The sequence below is a fragment of the Orycteropus afer genome, unplaced genomic scaffold (genome assembly GCF_000298275.1).
Source record: "Orycteropus afer afer isolate SDZICR_OR568_19922 unplaced genomic scaffold, OryAfe1.0 scaffold00054, whole genome shotgun sequence".
Classification (NCBI taxonomy): Eukaryota; Metazoa; Chordata; class Mammalia; order Tubulidentata; family Orycteropodidae; genus Orycteropus; species Orycteropus afer.
Window position 1 is genome coordinate 3,207,947 of NW_006921641.1, and position 13,648 is coordinate 3,221,594.

At 37.3% G+C, this 13,648-nt stretch overlaps 1 protein-coding gene across 1 annotated transcript in view; it reads right to left on the reverse strand.

Annotated features, from left to right (window-relative positions):
* The window catches only part of TTC27 (tetratricopeptide repeat domain 27), a 393,959-nt gene that overhangs the window by 322,091 nt on the left and 58,220 nt on the right, over positions 1 to 13,648 (reverse strand). The gene's annotated exons all lie outside the window — the stretch shown is intronic.

The following is a 13,648-nucleotide window of genomic DNA, read 5'->3' on the forward strand; positions in this document are numbered from 1 at the left end:
TTGTTTAATAAATGGTGCTGGCAAAACTGGAGATCCATTTGCAGAAAAATGAAACAAGATCTGTACCTCACACCACACACACAAACGAACTCCAAAAAAAAAAAAGAAAGAAAGAAAGAAAAAAGGATACAAACATGAAATGAAAGATATAAATCCTTTGCAAAGTTAAATTGTAACTGGAACTTTTAGTCAAGGTCAGAAATTAGACTAAGGAGCCTAAATTTGCCAGGGTTTGGTCTTAGCTGGCAACTGAACCAGCATCGTAATCGAGGGGGTGTCTCAAACAGGGCCTCAGCAGGAATTCTTGTCCAGGTTCAGAACTCTGAGACTGGAGGCCAGTCCAGAGACTCAGTCAGCATGTTTGCAAAATCCTTAAAACAATCAGCCACACAAGACCAAAATAGCAGCTTTTAAAAGGGGGATAAAGCTCAGAAGGCAGGAAATGATAGAAGGACAAATGAAAATAGTAAACACAGGGGAAAAAGTAGGAAGAGAACTGTTACACTGTGGGGATTCCAATCTGTTAGGCCAAGTAAACCCAAGCCCCAATATGTCAGTTGGCAGCTTCCTCCAGGTGTCAGGCCCTGATGAGACAGCCTGATAAGACAACCGGAAGTGACAGAACCCGCCCAGGCTGGAAAGTCCCATGCAATGACAAACTTCCTCCTGTGAAGCCCCCTTATGCTAATTAAGTGCAGACCCATGTAACAGCTAATTGGACCCTGCCATTTCCTTAGAGGACCCTGTCATTTCCTTGGTGTCCCCAATTAGGTCCTCTCTGTGTCTATAAATATCTGTCCCTCCCGCCCAGGGGTGCCACTTCACTGGCCTTGATGCTAGGGAATCAGAACCTCACCCGGGAGTGCTAATAAACTGCTTCTCTGAAACAACTCCGTGTCCTGGTGTCTCGGCAACTCTGCATTACACAATCAATGTCAGGAAACAAAATGTGTACAAATTGATGAATGGAAAAAAATCAATTTCCTCTGTAAACTTTCTCTCAAATCACAATAAAAAGTTAAAAAAAAAAAAAAAAAAATCCAGGTCTCACTGACAGAGTCTGCTGGAACAGTCGGGGACTAGACTACTACGCTTGCTGGGGCTGGAGTCTCAAACTGGGTACTTGACCTGCATGTTCAACAGGGCACAATCAGAGACTAAACTATGTGTTTAGCAAGGCCAGAGCCAGGGGTTGTCTACACCATTGATGCTAGAACCAAAGAGACAATCTGCATGGCTTAGAGACTGGTTACATACATAAACCCTGTGATGCTGGAAATGAAACTGCAGAAACTAGTGTGAACTCATGGTTTTTAATATATACATAAAAATAGAAATATACACATACGTATGTGTGTATAGATATACTTATATACATACATACATAGGAAATACATAGGTATTTCCATGTATTTCCTAGCTACGTCTGCCGAAAGACTTTAAAAGGAACCAGACCTCCTAGGCAAAATTGCTGATTCTAGGACTCGGGCAGGGAAAGTACAATTTATGAAACATTTTCTTGGGTCAGAAAATAAAGAAGCACTCAAAAACATGTCAAAAAAGGTACAGAAGTCAGTTTGAATGGGTTCCCACTGGCCAAATCTAAGAAAATTTGAGCATCAACCAATGACAGTAACAGATTATAACTCCCTGAATAAAGTAGGATCCACAAGTTCATACTAACATCAATCTATAAATGAGTAAATTCGAAGTTTGGTGAAGAACAAGCTTCAAAGTATCTCAGCACAAAATACTAATTAATTACAAAGGAGAAGTGAGTAACTTTATAGTGAAAAAGACTGGCAGACACCATCATAATCAAATAGCCAAGGTTAACATCACTGGTAATGGGACAAACTGAAATTGTATGCCATCTCAATTTGACAAGATGCAATGAAAAGAATACAGCGTCACATCTGTGATATTCCCACCACAATGAACAACCTGAATTTAATCATGAGGAAACACTATATAAACTGAGTTTATGACACATTACACAAAATAACTGGCCTATACTGTCAAGGTTATTAAAGTCAAAGGAAAAACTAGCAAACTATTTCAGATTGAAAGAGACTAAAGAGATAGACAATTAAATATAACACGTGATTCCGGACTGGATGTCTTGCCACAAAGGACATTTTTGGTAGAATTGGCAATTCTCAAATGTTAGTAATCAGTAATGTATCAATATTAATTTCCTAATGTTTATGGTTTTACTTTGTTGTATAAAAAAGTATCTCTGCAGGAAAAATACACTAAGTTATTCACAGGTGTTGGGACATCATGTCAACAACTTCTCTCAAACAGTTCAGGGGAAAAAAAGTTCTTTGTACTAGCAACTTTTTCAGAAGTTTGAGAGAATTTCAAAACTTAAAAAAAAAAAAATCCCAAACTACTGCCCATTAAAGGAAAACCACTGTATCCTGCCTTTCTTGCATGAACTATATTTGGGGTTATCTTATAGCCCTGGTTGATGAAGATGAGCTTTTCTGAAAAACAATTTTTTCACAAGAATTCTAAAAAATCTTGCTTGAACTGTATTTTGAGGTTATCTTATAGCACTGGTCAGTGAAGATGAGTTCTTCCAAAAAAGAAGAATTTTTCACAAGAATTCTAAAACAAAACAAAGAAAAGTAGAAGAACTAATGAAATTATAAAATCACTAAGTAAGTAACAGAAGGAATGCACTTTCAAGACCAAATACAAGCTGGGCTGCCTAAGTCAAGTACCAACCATGTAGAGACTTTGGAAAAACCTCAATAGGTGTATGGCTCTTGGGGACAGCCCTTCACAGACATAAAAACCAGAAAGGTGCACAGCCTATCATGTCTCAATAGGAAAGTGCCAGCCAACTCCAACACATTTCCCCTAAAAACATCCTTCTCTCCTGATTATCTTACTTCTCAAGCTTCATTTCCTACTGCTGTCCTCACTAGTTTTTCCATCCTTCTCTTAATTCTCTTCTCATCCCAACTAGTTCCCTCTCTTCTATCCAATATCCTTTTATCATTTGCTACTGAAATCCTCTTAGATGCTAGAGCTCCACTAAAAAAAGAAATGGGAGAATACAGCTAGGCATTTGACATTCAATACACAGTAAATCTGATTCTAAATTGTGCATAAATTATACAGAAAACACACAATTATCAATTAATACTGAATTTGACTCTGAATTGCACAGTACTGACCATAAGTACCAAAGGAGGAAAATTCATAAAGCTGAGAGCCAAACAATCCTTGTCAGACATGCTCGGCCTTGAAAGATACATAGAATTTGGCTACAACCTCATCTCTAGACTGACTGTATCCACCCACTGCCATCAAGTTGATTTCAACTCATAGCTGTATTTTAGCCACTGAGTTCACTGATATCCCTATTGTTGTTATCATTAGTTGCCTCTGAGATGATTCCAATTCCTAGCGATGCTATGTACAATAGCACAAAACAATGACCTGTCCTGTGCTGTCCTCACAATCCTTGCCATGCTTGAGCTCATCATTGCAGCCACTGTGTCAATTCATCTCACTGAGTGCCTTCCCATTTTTGGCTGACCCTCCTCCACTTTATCAAGCATGATATCCTCCTCTACATGACCAAAGTAGGCAATACAAAGGCTAGTCATTCTTGCTTCCAAGGACCATACCACAGGCACTTCTTCCAGGATAGATTTGTTCATTCTTCTGGCAGCACATGGTATTTTCAGTTTTCTTCACCAACACCACAATTCAAAGGCATTAATTCTTCTTTTAGATGGTGCATATGTTGTTATTGTTAGGTACTGTCAAGTCAGCTCTGACTCGTAGCAACCCCATGTACAACAGAACGAAATACTGCCCTGTCCTGTGCCAGCCTCACAATCCTTGCTATACCTGAACCTATCATTGCAGTCACTGTGTCAATCCATCTCATTGAGGACCTTCCCCTTTTTCGTTGACCCTCCACTTTACCAAACATGATATCCTTCTCCAGGGAATGGTCCCTTCTGACAACATGACCAAAGTAAGTGAGACAAAGTCTGTCCATTCCCACTTCCAACAAGCATTCCAGTTGCACTTCTTCCAGGACAGATTTGTTAGTTCTTTTGGCAGTCCATAATACTTTCCATATTCTTTGCCAACACCACAGCTCAAAAGCATCAACTCTTCTTTGGTCTTCCTTATTCAGTGACCAGTTCTCACATGCCTACGAGGCGAATGAAAATACCACGGCTTGGGTTAGGCGCACCTTAGTCTTCAAAGAGACATCTTTGTTCTTCCATACTTTAAAGAGGTCCTTTGCAGCAGATCTGCCCAGTGCAATACGTCATCTGTTTTCTTGACTGCTGCTCCCATCAGTGTTGATTGTGGAACCAAGTAATATGAAATCTTTGACAACTTCAATCTTTTATCCACTTATTATGATGCTGCTTACTACTACAGTTGTGAGAATTTTTGTTTTCTTTATGTTGAGGTGTAATCCACACTGCAGACTGAAGGCTTTAATCTTCATTAGTAAGTGCTTCCTCACTTTCAGCAAGCAAAGTTGTGTTGTCTGCACTTCACAGGTTGTTAATGAATCTTCCTTCAATCTTGATGCCATGTTCTTCTTCATATAGTCCAGCTTCGTGGATTATTTGTTCAACATACAGATTGAGTAAGTATGGTGAAAAATACATTCCTGACACACTCCCTTCTGGATTTTAAACCATGCAATAGCCCCTTGTTCTGTGCAAAGGACAGCCTCCTGGTCTATGTACAGGTTCCTGATGAGGGCAATTAAATACTCTGGAATTCCCATTCTTCTCAATGTTAACCATAATTTGTTGTGATCCACACAATCGAATACCATTGCATAGTTAATAAAACACAAGTAAACATCTTTCTGGTATTCTCTGCTTTTAGCCAAGATCCATCTGACAGCAGCAATAATATTGCTTGCTCTACGTCCTCTTCTGAATCCAGCCTGAACCTCTGGAAGTTCTCTGTCAATATACTGCTCCAAACATTTTTGAATTATCTTCAGTAATATTTTACTTGAACGCATTATTAATGGCATTGTTAAAAAATTTCCACATTCTGTGGAATCACCTTTCTTTGAAATGAGTATAAATATGGATCTCTTCCAGTTAGTTGGCCAGGTAGCTGTTTTCCAAATCTCTTGGCATAGCCAAGTGAGTGCCTCCAATGGGACATCCATTTGTTGAAACATCTCAATGGGTATTCTGTTAATTCCTGGAGCCTTGTTTTTCACCACTTCCTTCAGTGCAACTTCCACTTCTTCCTTCATTATCATTGGTTCTTGATCATATGCCACCTCCTGAAATGGATGGACATCAACCAATTCTTTTTGATACAGTGACTCTGTGTATTCCTTCCATCTTCTTTGGATGTTTCCTGCATCATTCAATATTTTAGCCACGGAATCTTTCAATACTGCAACTCGAGGCCTGAATTTTTTCTTCATGTCTCTCAGCTTGAGGAATGCCAGGCATGTTCTTCCCTTATGGTTTTCTAACTCCAGGTCTTTGCACGTTTCATTATAATAATTGACTTTGTCTTCTCAAGCTGCTCTTTGAAATCTTCTGTTCAATTCTTTTATCTTGTCATTCCTTCCATTTGCTTTAGCTACTCTCTGTTCAAGGGCAAGGTTCAGAGTCTATTCTGACAGCCATTTTGGTCTTTTCTTCCTTTCCTGTCTTTTAAATGACCTTTTGTTTTCTTCATGGATGATGTTCTTGATGTCATCCCATAATTCCTCTGGTTTTCGGTCATTGGAGTTCAATGCATGTTTCTGAGGAAATCTATTCTTCAGGCGGTTTTTAAATTCAGGAAGGATATAATCAAGGTCATATTTTGGTTGTCATGGACTTGTTTTAATTATCTTCAGCTTCAACTTGAACTTGCATATGAGCAGTTGATGGTCTGTTCCACAGTCAGCTCCTGGTCTTGTTTTGGCTGAAGATATCGAGCTTCTCCATCACCTCTTTCCACAGACGTAGTGGATCTGATTCCTTTGTACTCCATCTGACAAAGTTCACATATATAGCCACTGTTTATGTTGCTGTAAAGAGATATGTGCAATGAATAGGTCATTGGTCTTGCAAAATTCTATCATGCAATCACCAGCATCATTTCTATCATCAAGACCGTATTTTCCAACTACTGGTGATTCTTCTTTGTTTCCAACTTTTGAATTCCAACCACCAGCAATAATCAACACATCTTGTTTCATTGCATGCTTGGTCAATTTCAGATTGCAGAAGTTGCTAAAAATCTTCAATGTCCTCATCTCTGGCTTTGATGGTTGGTACATAAATTTGAGTAACAGTAGTATTAACTGGTCTTCCTTATAGGTATATGGATATTATCCTATCACTGACAGCACTGTACTTCAAGATAGATCTTGAAACATTCTTTGTGACAATGAATGCCATGCCATTCTTCAATTTGACATTCCCGCCATAGTAGATGATATGGTTGCCTGATTCAAAGTAGAGTCAACCTTAATGACATGGATGGAATAAAGCTTTCAGGACTTCCATTTGCTGATGTGGCACCCCAAGCTTCTTTCATAGACAAGTGAACATCTCCATCACTGCATTCGTTTGTTAAAAATTTCAGTTAGTATTCCATCAATTCCTGAAGCCTTGCTTTTCACCAATGCTTTAGTGCAGCTTGCTCTTCTTAGTCTCCTTCCCTCAACCCCCTTGGGGACACAGAACACTATGTCTTATTACTTGTCTTGATTGTGGCAATGATTCGGATGTCTATATATGTAAAAAGTCATCAAATTGTACACTTTAAACATGAGTCTTAATGTTAATTAATTATACCTCAAAAAATTATTTGAAAAAGCACAAGATCTTAATCAAACAGTCAAAGTTAACATCCTCAGTACAGAACAAACTGAAATTGAGTGCCACCTGACAGGATGCAGCAAGAAGAATACAGCATCACTTCTGGAAATTTAAAACAAATAACCTAAATTTAATCACGAGGAAACATTAGAAAACCACAGTTTACGGGACATGCTAAAAAGTAATTGTCCTATACTGTCAAAGTCATGAAAGTCAGATAAAAACTGGGCAACCATTTCAATATATCCACTATACCAACTCTCCTACTGAAATTCTTCAGCTGAACTGAAGATTTTAGCTACAAGGCAAAGCAAATGGATATGATGAAATAGAGTGCAGAAAAGAATTGAGACCACTTGGGAAATGAGTCACTTTGAGTCATATTTTCCAGATCTCTTAGTTAACCCTTTTTAGAACTAAATTTTAACTTTCAGAAAAGAGTAAAGAAATTCACTCTTCAACAGAAGAGTGTTGTGAGGAATAAATTAACACATAAAAACTTAGAACATTGCCCAGTACAGAATAAGCTCTATAGAAGTGATAGCTGCAGTTTTCATTATTAGTTACTTGATTTCTGCCTCACTATTGCACTTAAAGAAAAGAAAGACTAGAAAAAAAAACAATAGAAAAAGACTATCATAGATAGAAAAGAAGCAGGATTTGGAGTCAGAAGCTCTATATCTAGTTCTGCTTTGTGGGTAACTTCTCTTGAGTCTCAGTTCTTTGTAAAATGATTTAGCTGGACTAGATGATCACTAAAGTGCCTTTCCAAACTAAGTATGTCAGATCTGGACTAGGATAAGAATTGTAGGAATGGAAAAGAGAAATAGATATATGACCCTTAGGGAAAAACTGTTAAGATTTAAGAACTGGCTAGATATACAGACTAATGGAAAATAATGAGTCAACTATGAACATAGAGTTTTTGCACTTTGGATAACTTAATGTTTAAATTAAAGAGGAGAATGTGGACCCAATAGGCAAATATCTATTATTTTAATAAATTAGTAGGTTCTCAAATGGAAATGAATATTCTTGACCTTCTGGATCAAAATGTATGCTAAAAACAAAATCTTGTCTCACAAGATTATTCTAATGCTATATTTTAAAAAAAAGTCTATAGATAATTACAGATGATAATTATCTAGTACTAAAAAAAATCAGTGTATACATCAGTTACTAGAGACCAACTGGAACAACTCTTTCAATGTGGAAAGTCATGTAGAACTCTCTGGCAAAGGGTTCCTGTTTTAACCTGTTTTCTCTAAGATGATAACTTCTTCATTACTTCATCCTCAAATACCTAAAATACAATATTATATCTCATGCACTACATAGGATACATTCTCCCTATCAGAGTCCACAATAAGTGGTTATATGTCTTTAAGTTTTTTGTCTTTAGAGAATTGCAGTTTCATTTAGTGTGACATCCAAAAGAATGCCTTATGTCTTGCTAAGGAACATACTTTTCATGATTCTGATCTGCTCCTTTTATAAGATGTGATCAGGCCACTAAAGTTATACATTCTGATGGACTCTATTCCACACTATTCTACTGATGTAACATTCCTGGACAAAAATATAAGGATCACAGTTGTTCATAAAATTCTTTGCTTATATTTCACAAATGAAAAAAAAAATTCTTGCCAGCTTTTTGATGATCCTTCAAGGGCAACATTTCAAATATAATATCCTTCTCTGGACATTGAATTGTATTTCAGTTATAACTGACTACTTGGCCAACATTTGGGTAAAATCCCAGAAGAAAACTTGTTTTTTAATAAAATTGTTTACGAAATGTTGTAGTTTAAGACTATCTGCAGACCTCTTTGGAAATAGCCAAAATGAACCAATTTATGACTAGATAAAATGAAAAATGCCATTGATTAGCCTAGAACAGCAACATAAGAAATTCTTAGCTACAAGGCAAAGCAAATGGATATGATGAAATAGAGTGCAGAAAAGAATTGAGACCACTTGGGAAACGAGTCACTTTGAGTCATATTTTCCAGATCTCTTAGTTAACCCTTTTTAGAACTAAATTTTAACTTTCAGAACGGAATTCTCTCTAAAATATATTCACTTATGTTTTAAAATGGAACATAAGGAATTTTTTTTTCTTCTTTTAATACTTAAGGGTCATCATTATAAATATTAATACTGAGATGTGGTAAGGATGTACTCATAAATGGATATTTATAAAATATGGAAGAAAGGGAAGAAACAAGACTTTCCCTATACCTAATGCATCAAATTTTATCTCCTTAAAGAAAACTCCGTGACACCTTGTTTTTTCTTGATTTACCAATTTTCCCTGAAAGTATAATGTAGCACAGGTAATGCCGTAACACCCTATACAGTATAATATAACCATCTTTTTATAAAATTAAATAATGGACCGAATGCTGATACCATCTTCTTCTAAATGTTTTGACAGTCCTCTGGAAAAATCAACTTCTTCCCTATTACTATTAATGTTGGTCAACTCATTCCTGGGTTTCAAAACCTTACTCAATTTCATTAATTGGAGGATTACATTCATTGTTTTTTCCTCCCTTGCACTAAATTTAGTTATGAATATATCTCAATTCACTTCAAAAATTTGTGATGGCATGTATGGGAAAAGATTTAGTCTACCCATTGTTCATTTTATTAAAAAAGAACAACATGACTTCAAAATGGGGCATCATTTTCATTTAACTTAATTAATTAAAATTAAATTAAATTTTCTCCAAGTTCCACTTCATACTTCATTCTGAAGAGAACTCCACACCTAAGCAATACTATTATGAGAAGATTCAAAGTCCCATATGGCACCTATGTAAGATCTATTTTCTCCTAACTGCTATAATACTTACTTTTTAAAATACTCTTATACATAAGTTAACTCAGACAAAAGTTGCTATCAAGATGGAGCACCAAGTAATCCCAGACAACAACACTGCTCCCTTAGAGGAACTTCTTAATTTCTCCCCTGAAAATTGCTCATACTATTTTGCACACAATTTCTGGGATTCACTTACTACTAATCCAAAAGGTTAAGAGTCCCTACTCTAATAGCAACAAGTATACTATGCTCAGGCTAGATTAATGGCCCAAAGAGAAAGCATTTCACTGAGAGCGTAACATTAATCAGAAGAAACAGTAGGTCCTAAACATGGAACAAAATCCAAAAACTCAATAATGACCAGAATTACTGGTTGGATGCAATCTGGTAAGACTCCCAATACTATGGCCCTGGAATACATTCTGCACCTGGAATAAAACTCACTCCCAGGGGCTGGCTCTCAGCCTAATAGTTAACAAGATGTACATGCAGACTACTCAACCCAGGGGGACACACCCACATACTCTATGGAAATACATCCCTTTGCTTGTTTTGGATATATCAGCAGGAAGGATCGATTGCTAAAGAAGAACATCATGTCTGCTGAAGGAGAGGGTCAACAAGGGTGAGGGAGATTCTCAGTGAGATGGACTGGCACAAGTCACAACAACGGACTTAAACATGCTGGCAATCATGGGGATGATGCAGGACTGGGCAATATTCTGTTCTGTTTATATGAGTTCAACAGGAATCGGAGTCAATTAAATTGCAGCCATCTGTAACTATGCTAGTAGAAACAAGTACAAGATTTACCCCTTAAGGAGCTGACAACCTATAGGGATGCTTAAAGTTTTGTGAAAAGACAGATGGCTCAGTAGGCTAAATTTGCTTATAAAAGTCTTTGTAATTGAGTAAGCATTAAACCAATGACTTTTGTAGGATCTAATACTTTTCCTGAAGATTTTTGTTTTTCAGTTCTATTACTTAATAAAGATCATTATAATAGAAAGTAATCTCCTTAATTTAATAAAACAACTAATCTGCTATCACATTAGTTAGGTGTAAATCTCACGGCAGACTAAATTTTTTTTTCCCTATACAAACTCTGAACTCATGGACAGTTGGTGCTGCCAGGAGGGAAGGTGGCTGTGCAAGCGGGCACAGGCCCAGTGGGCCAGACTCCAAGGAGCACCATCAGGGCCAGGGAGATGATGGTCACTGTGATTATGGCCACATCCAAGTGGATCCAGTTCATTAAGGAAGCTGGCACTCCTCAGGGGCCTGCTGTTTATTACACTGTGATGTTTGTGAATGATAGGATCCAGAACAGCATGGAAACAAAGAAATCATGAATGCACTGGGCATTCCATAGTGGGAGAGATGTCACCATTGTAAATTACACCAAGGTGGTGCACAAAAGCTGCCATGTGCAAAGCTGCCATTGAGTCAGTGCCCTCCAGCCCCAGCCCACTCCAGTGGAGAATGACTGTGGCCCCTCCAGCATATAACTTAACTGAGTACCTGGGTGGCATAAATGGTTTAGCATTTGGCTGCTAACTGAAAGTTTGAAAGTTCAAGTCCTCAGAGATGCCAGAATAGAGGCTTCATGATATACTTCAAAAAAAAAAAAAAAACCACGCATTGAAAACCCTCCAGAGCATAGTTCTACTCTGACACACATGGACTCACCATAAGTCAGAACAGAACAGACATAACAGCAATGGACTTGGCTTTGGTTTTAACTCTTCTTTTATAAATAAACTTTTAAAAATCTAACATAAAAAAACCCAAGGTCAAGCTCATGTGATCTAACATGCTCTTGGCTTTGTTCTACAAGCACTCTCTTAAAACCTAATACAAATAATGCAAATGAACCAATTATCATACTGATTGAATATAATTTCTCTTAGAATCACACATAGATGTTCATTTTATCTAAGTTAAGCATATGTTCATACATTATCTTAGATCAAAATCAAAACTGAAAATTTAGTGTTAAATAATCACCTAGCTTAGTAATTGTGATAGTGAAGGTTATGTATCAACTTGGCTAAATCATGAGTCTCAGTGGTTTACCAAATACTATGTAATCATCCTCCATTTTGTAATCTGATGTGAGGAGCCAACAGGACCTTCCTTAGGCATGTGATCTGCATCCAGTATATATGGATATTCTGACAAAGCTTGGTCCTTCTCAATCCTGCATCCATTTTGTCATGCTCTAACCTCCAGCATCTGGAGGAAATGAGCCTGATCTGCCAATTTTGGGTTCATTAGCCCCTGCAACCACATGAATCAGGGGACGTCTCCAGCCGCCAGCCTCCAGCCTGACCACAGATTTGGGACTTGGCAGCCTCCACAAATACGTAAGTCATTTCTTTGAAGTAAATCTCTCTATATCTATTTATATATACATTTCACTGGCTTTATTCCTCTAGAGAACCGAGGCAAAGACAGTACTAAATATTACTGCACAAACTACAGTCCTCTCGACTGCATTCTGGCCAAGCTTGTTACTATATGTTGTTGTTGTTGTTGTGTGCTATTGAGAGGATTCTGGCTCAAAGTGATCTCACATGTCAGCGCAGAACTTCCCCACAGGGTTTTCTACACTATAATCTTTCCAGGAGCAGATCACCAAGTCTTTCGCCCATAAAAGGGGCTGACTGGGTATGTACCACCAACTTTTCTTTCAGTTAGCAGTCAAGCACTTAACCATTGTACCACCATGGCTCCCTGTTACTATACAGTAACATAGAAACATAACCTAGTAAGGTACAGGAGGTTCTTAAAATTATACAATTATGCCTTCATTTATGTGCTACCTCACTCAAGGACAGATAATTTCTTCTCCACACGCAGAGAGTAATTCTAACCCACAACCACCACCCTCTTACACATACATATGCACGCACATACATATCCATTTTATATTCTTGGGATGTAAAAAGAGCATGGGCCTTGGAATCAGACACACCTAAAGTCAAATCCCATCTCTATTACTCAGAAGCTCATTACCAATCCAAGTTCATTTATGTTTAAGTACTCCTTCACTACCAGACAATTTGTCTTTGCTTTTGTTTTATTTGGCTTCCTTTGCCAAGAGGAACTGTTCCAAAAGCCCAGAGAGCCTGGAAACTGAGTATTAAGGTACTCAAGATTCTCCTCCTTTTTAAAATACTTCCCTAGGAAACATGAGGGGCATCTGAACCAAAGGCTGTTGCTGTTGTTGTTGTTGTGTGTTGTCGAGTCAGACCTGACTCATAGCGACCCCTTCTTGGGTTTCCAAAACAGTATCACTAAGGAAGTATATTGCCCAACCTTCCTTCCGAGGAGTGGCTGGTGGGTTTGAACCGCCAGCCTTCTGGTTAGCAGTCAAGTGCCTGAGGCACTACACTACCAGAGTTCCTGAACCAAAGGCAGTGGGTAGCATTTACTTAGGTGTTTGCTTAAAAATTATTTAATAAATTTTTCATTTGTTTTTGGTACTTTTCAGTATGTACATCGCATATTACAATAAGAAATAATAAAACAAAATGTAATACTTTCCCACCAGTTGTCATCCTCAGCAAAATATATTTTTTTTACCAAGTGTTAAAAATACAAAACTTTTCTTCATGAACTCAAAAGGATATAAGAGAAAAAAGAATTGCCTATTCTGCATGTAATGTAGCACAATATATTCCAGCTCAAGATAGCTAAGTTAGCTAATTTTGTATGTGTGTGTGTTTTACATATAAAGAGAGCTCATATTTATTTCCAAAGAGGATTCTTTGATTAACGAACTGAAAAAATAAAATAAAATAACCTTAAGCAATGTTATAAAATTACAGAAACCTCCATAGAACAAATCACTCTAAGTAGATAACATAAATGAAAGTGATTGCCTTTTTAAAAGATCAAAAGACCAAAAGAAATTCTATAATCTGATACCCTAAAAATCTGTGATATTCCACATCCACAAAAAAAAAAAAAAAAAAAAAAA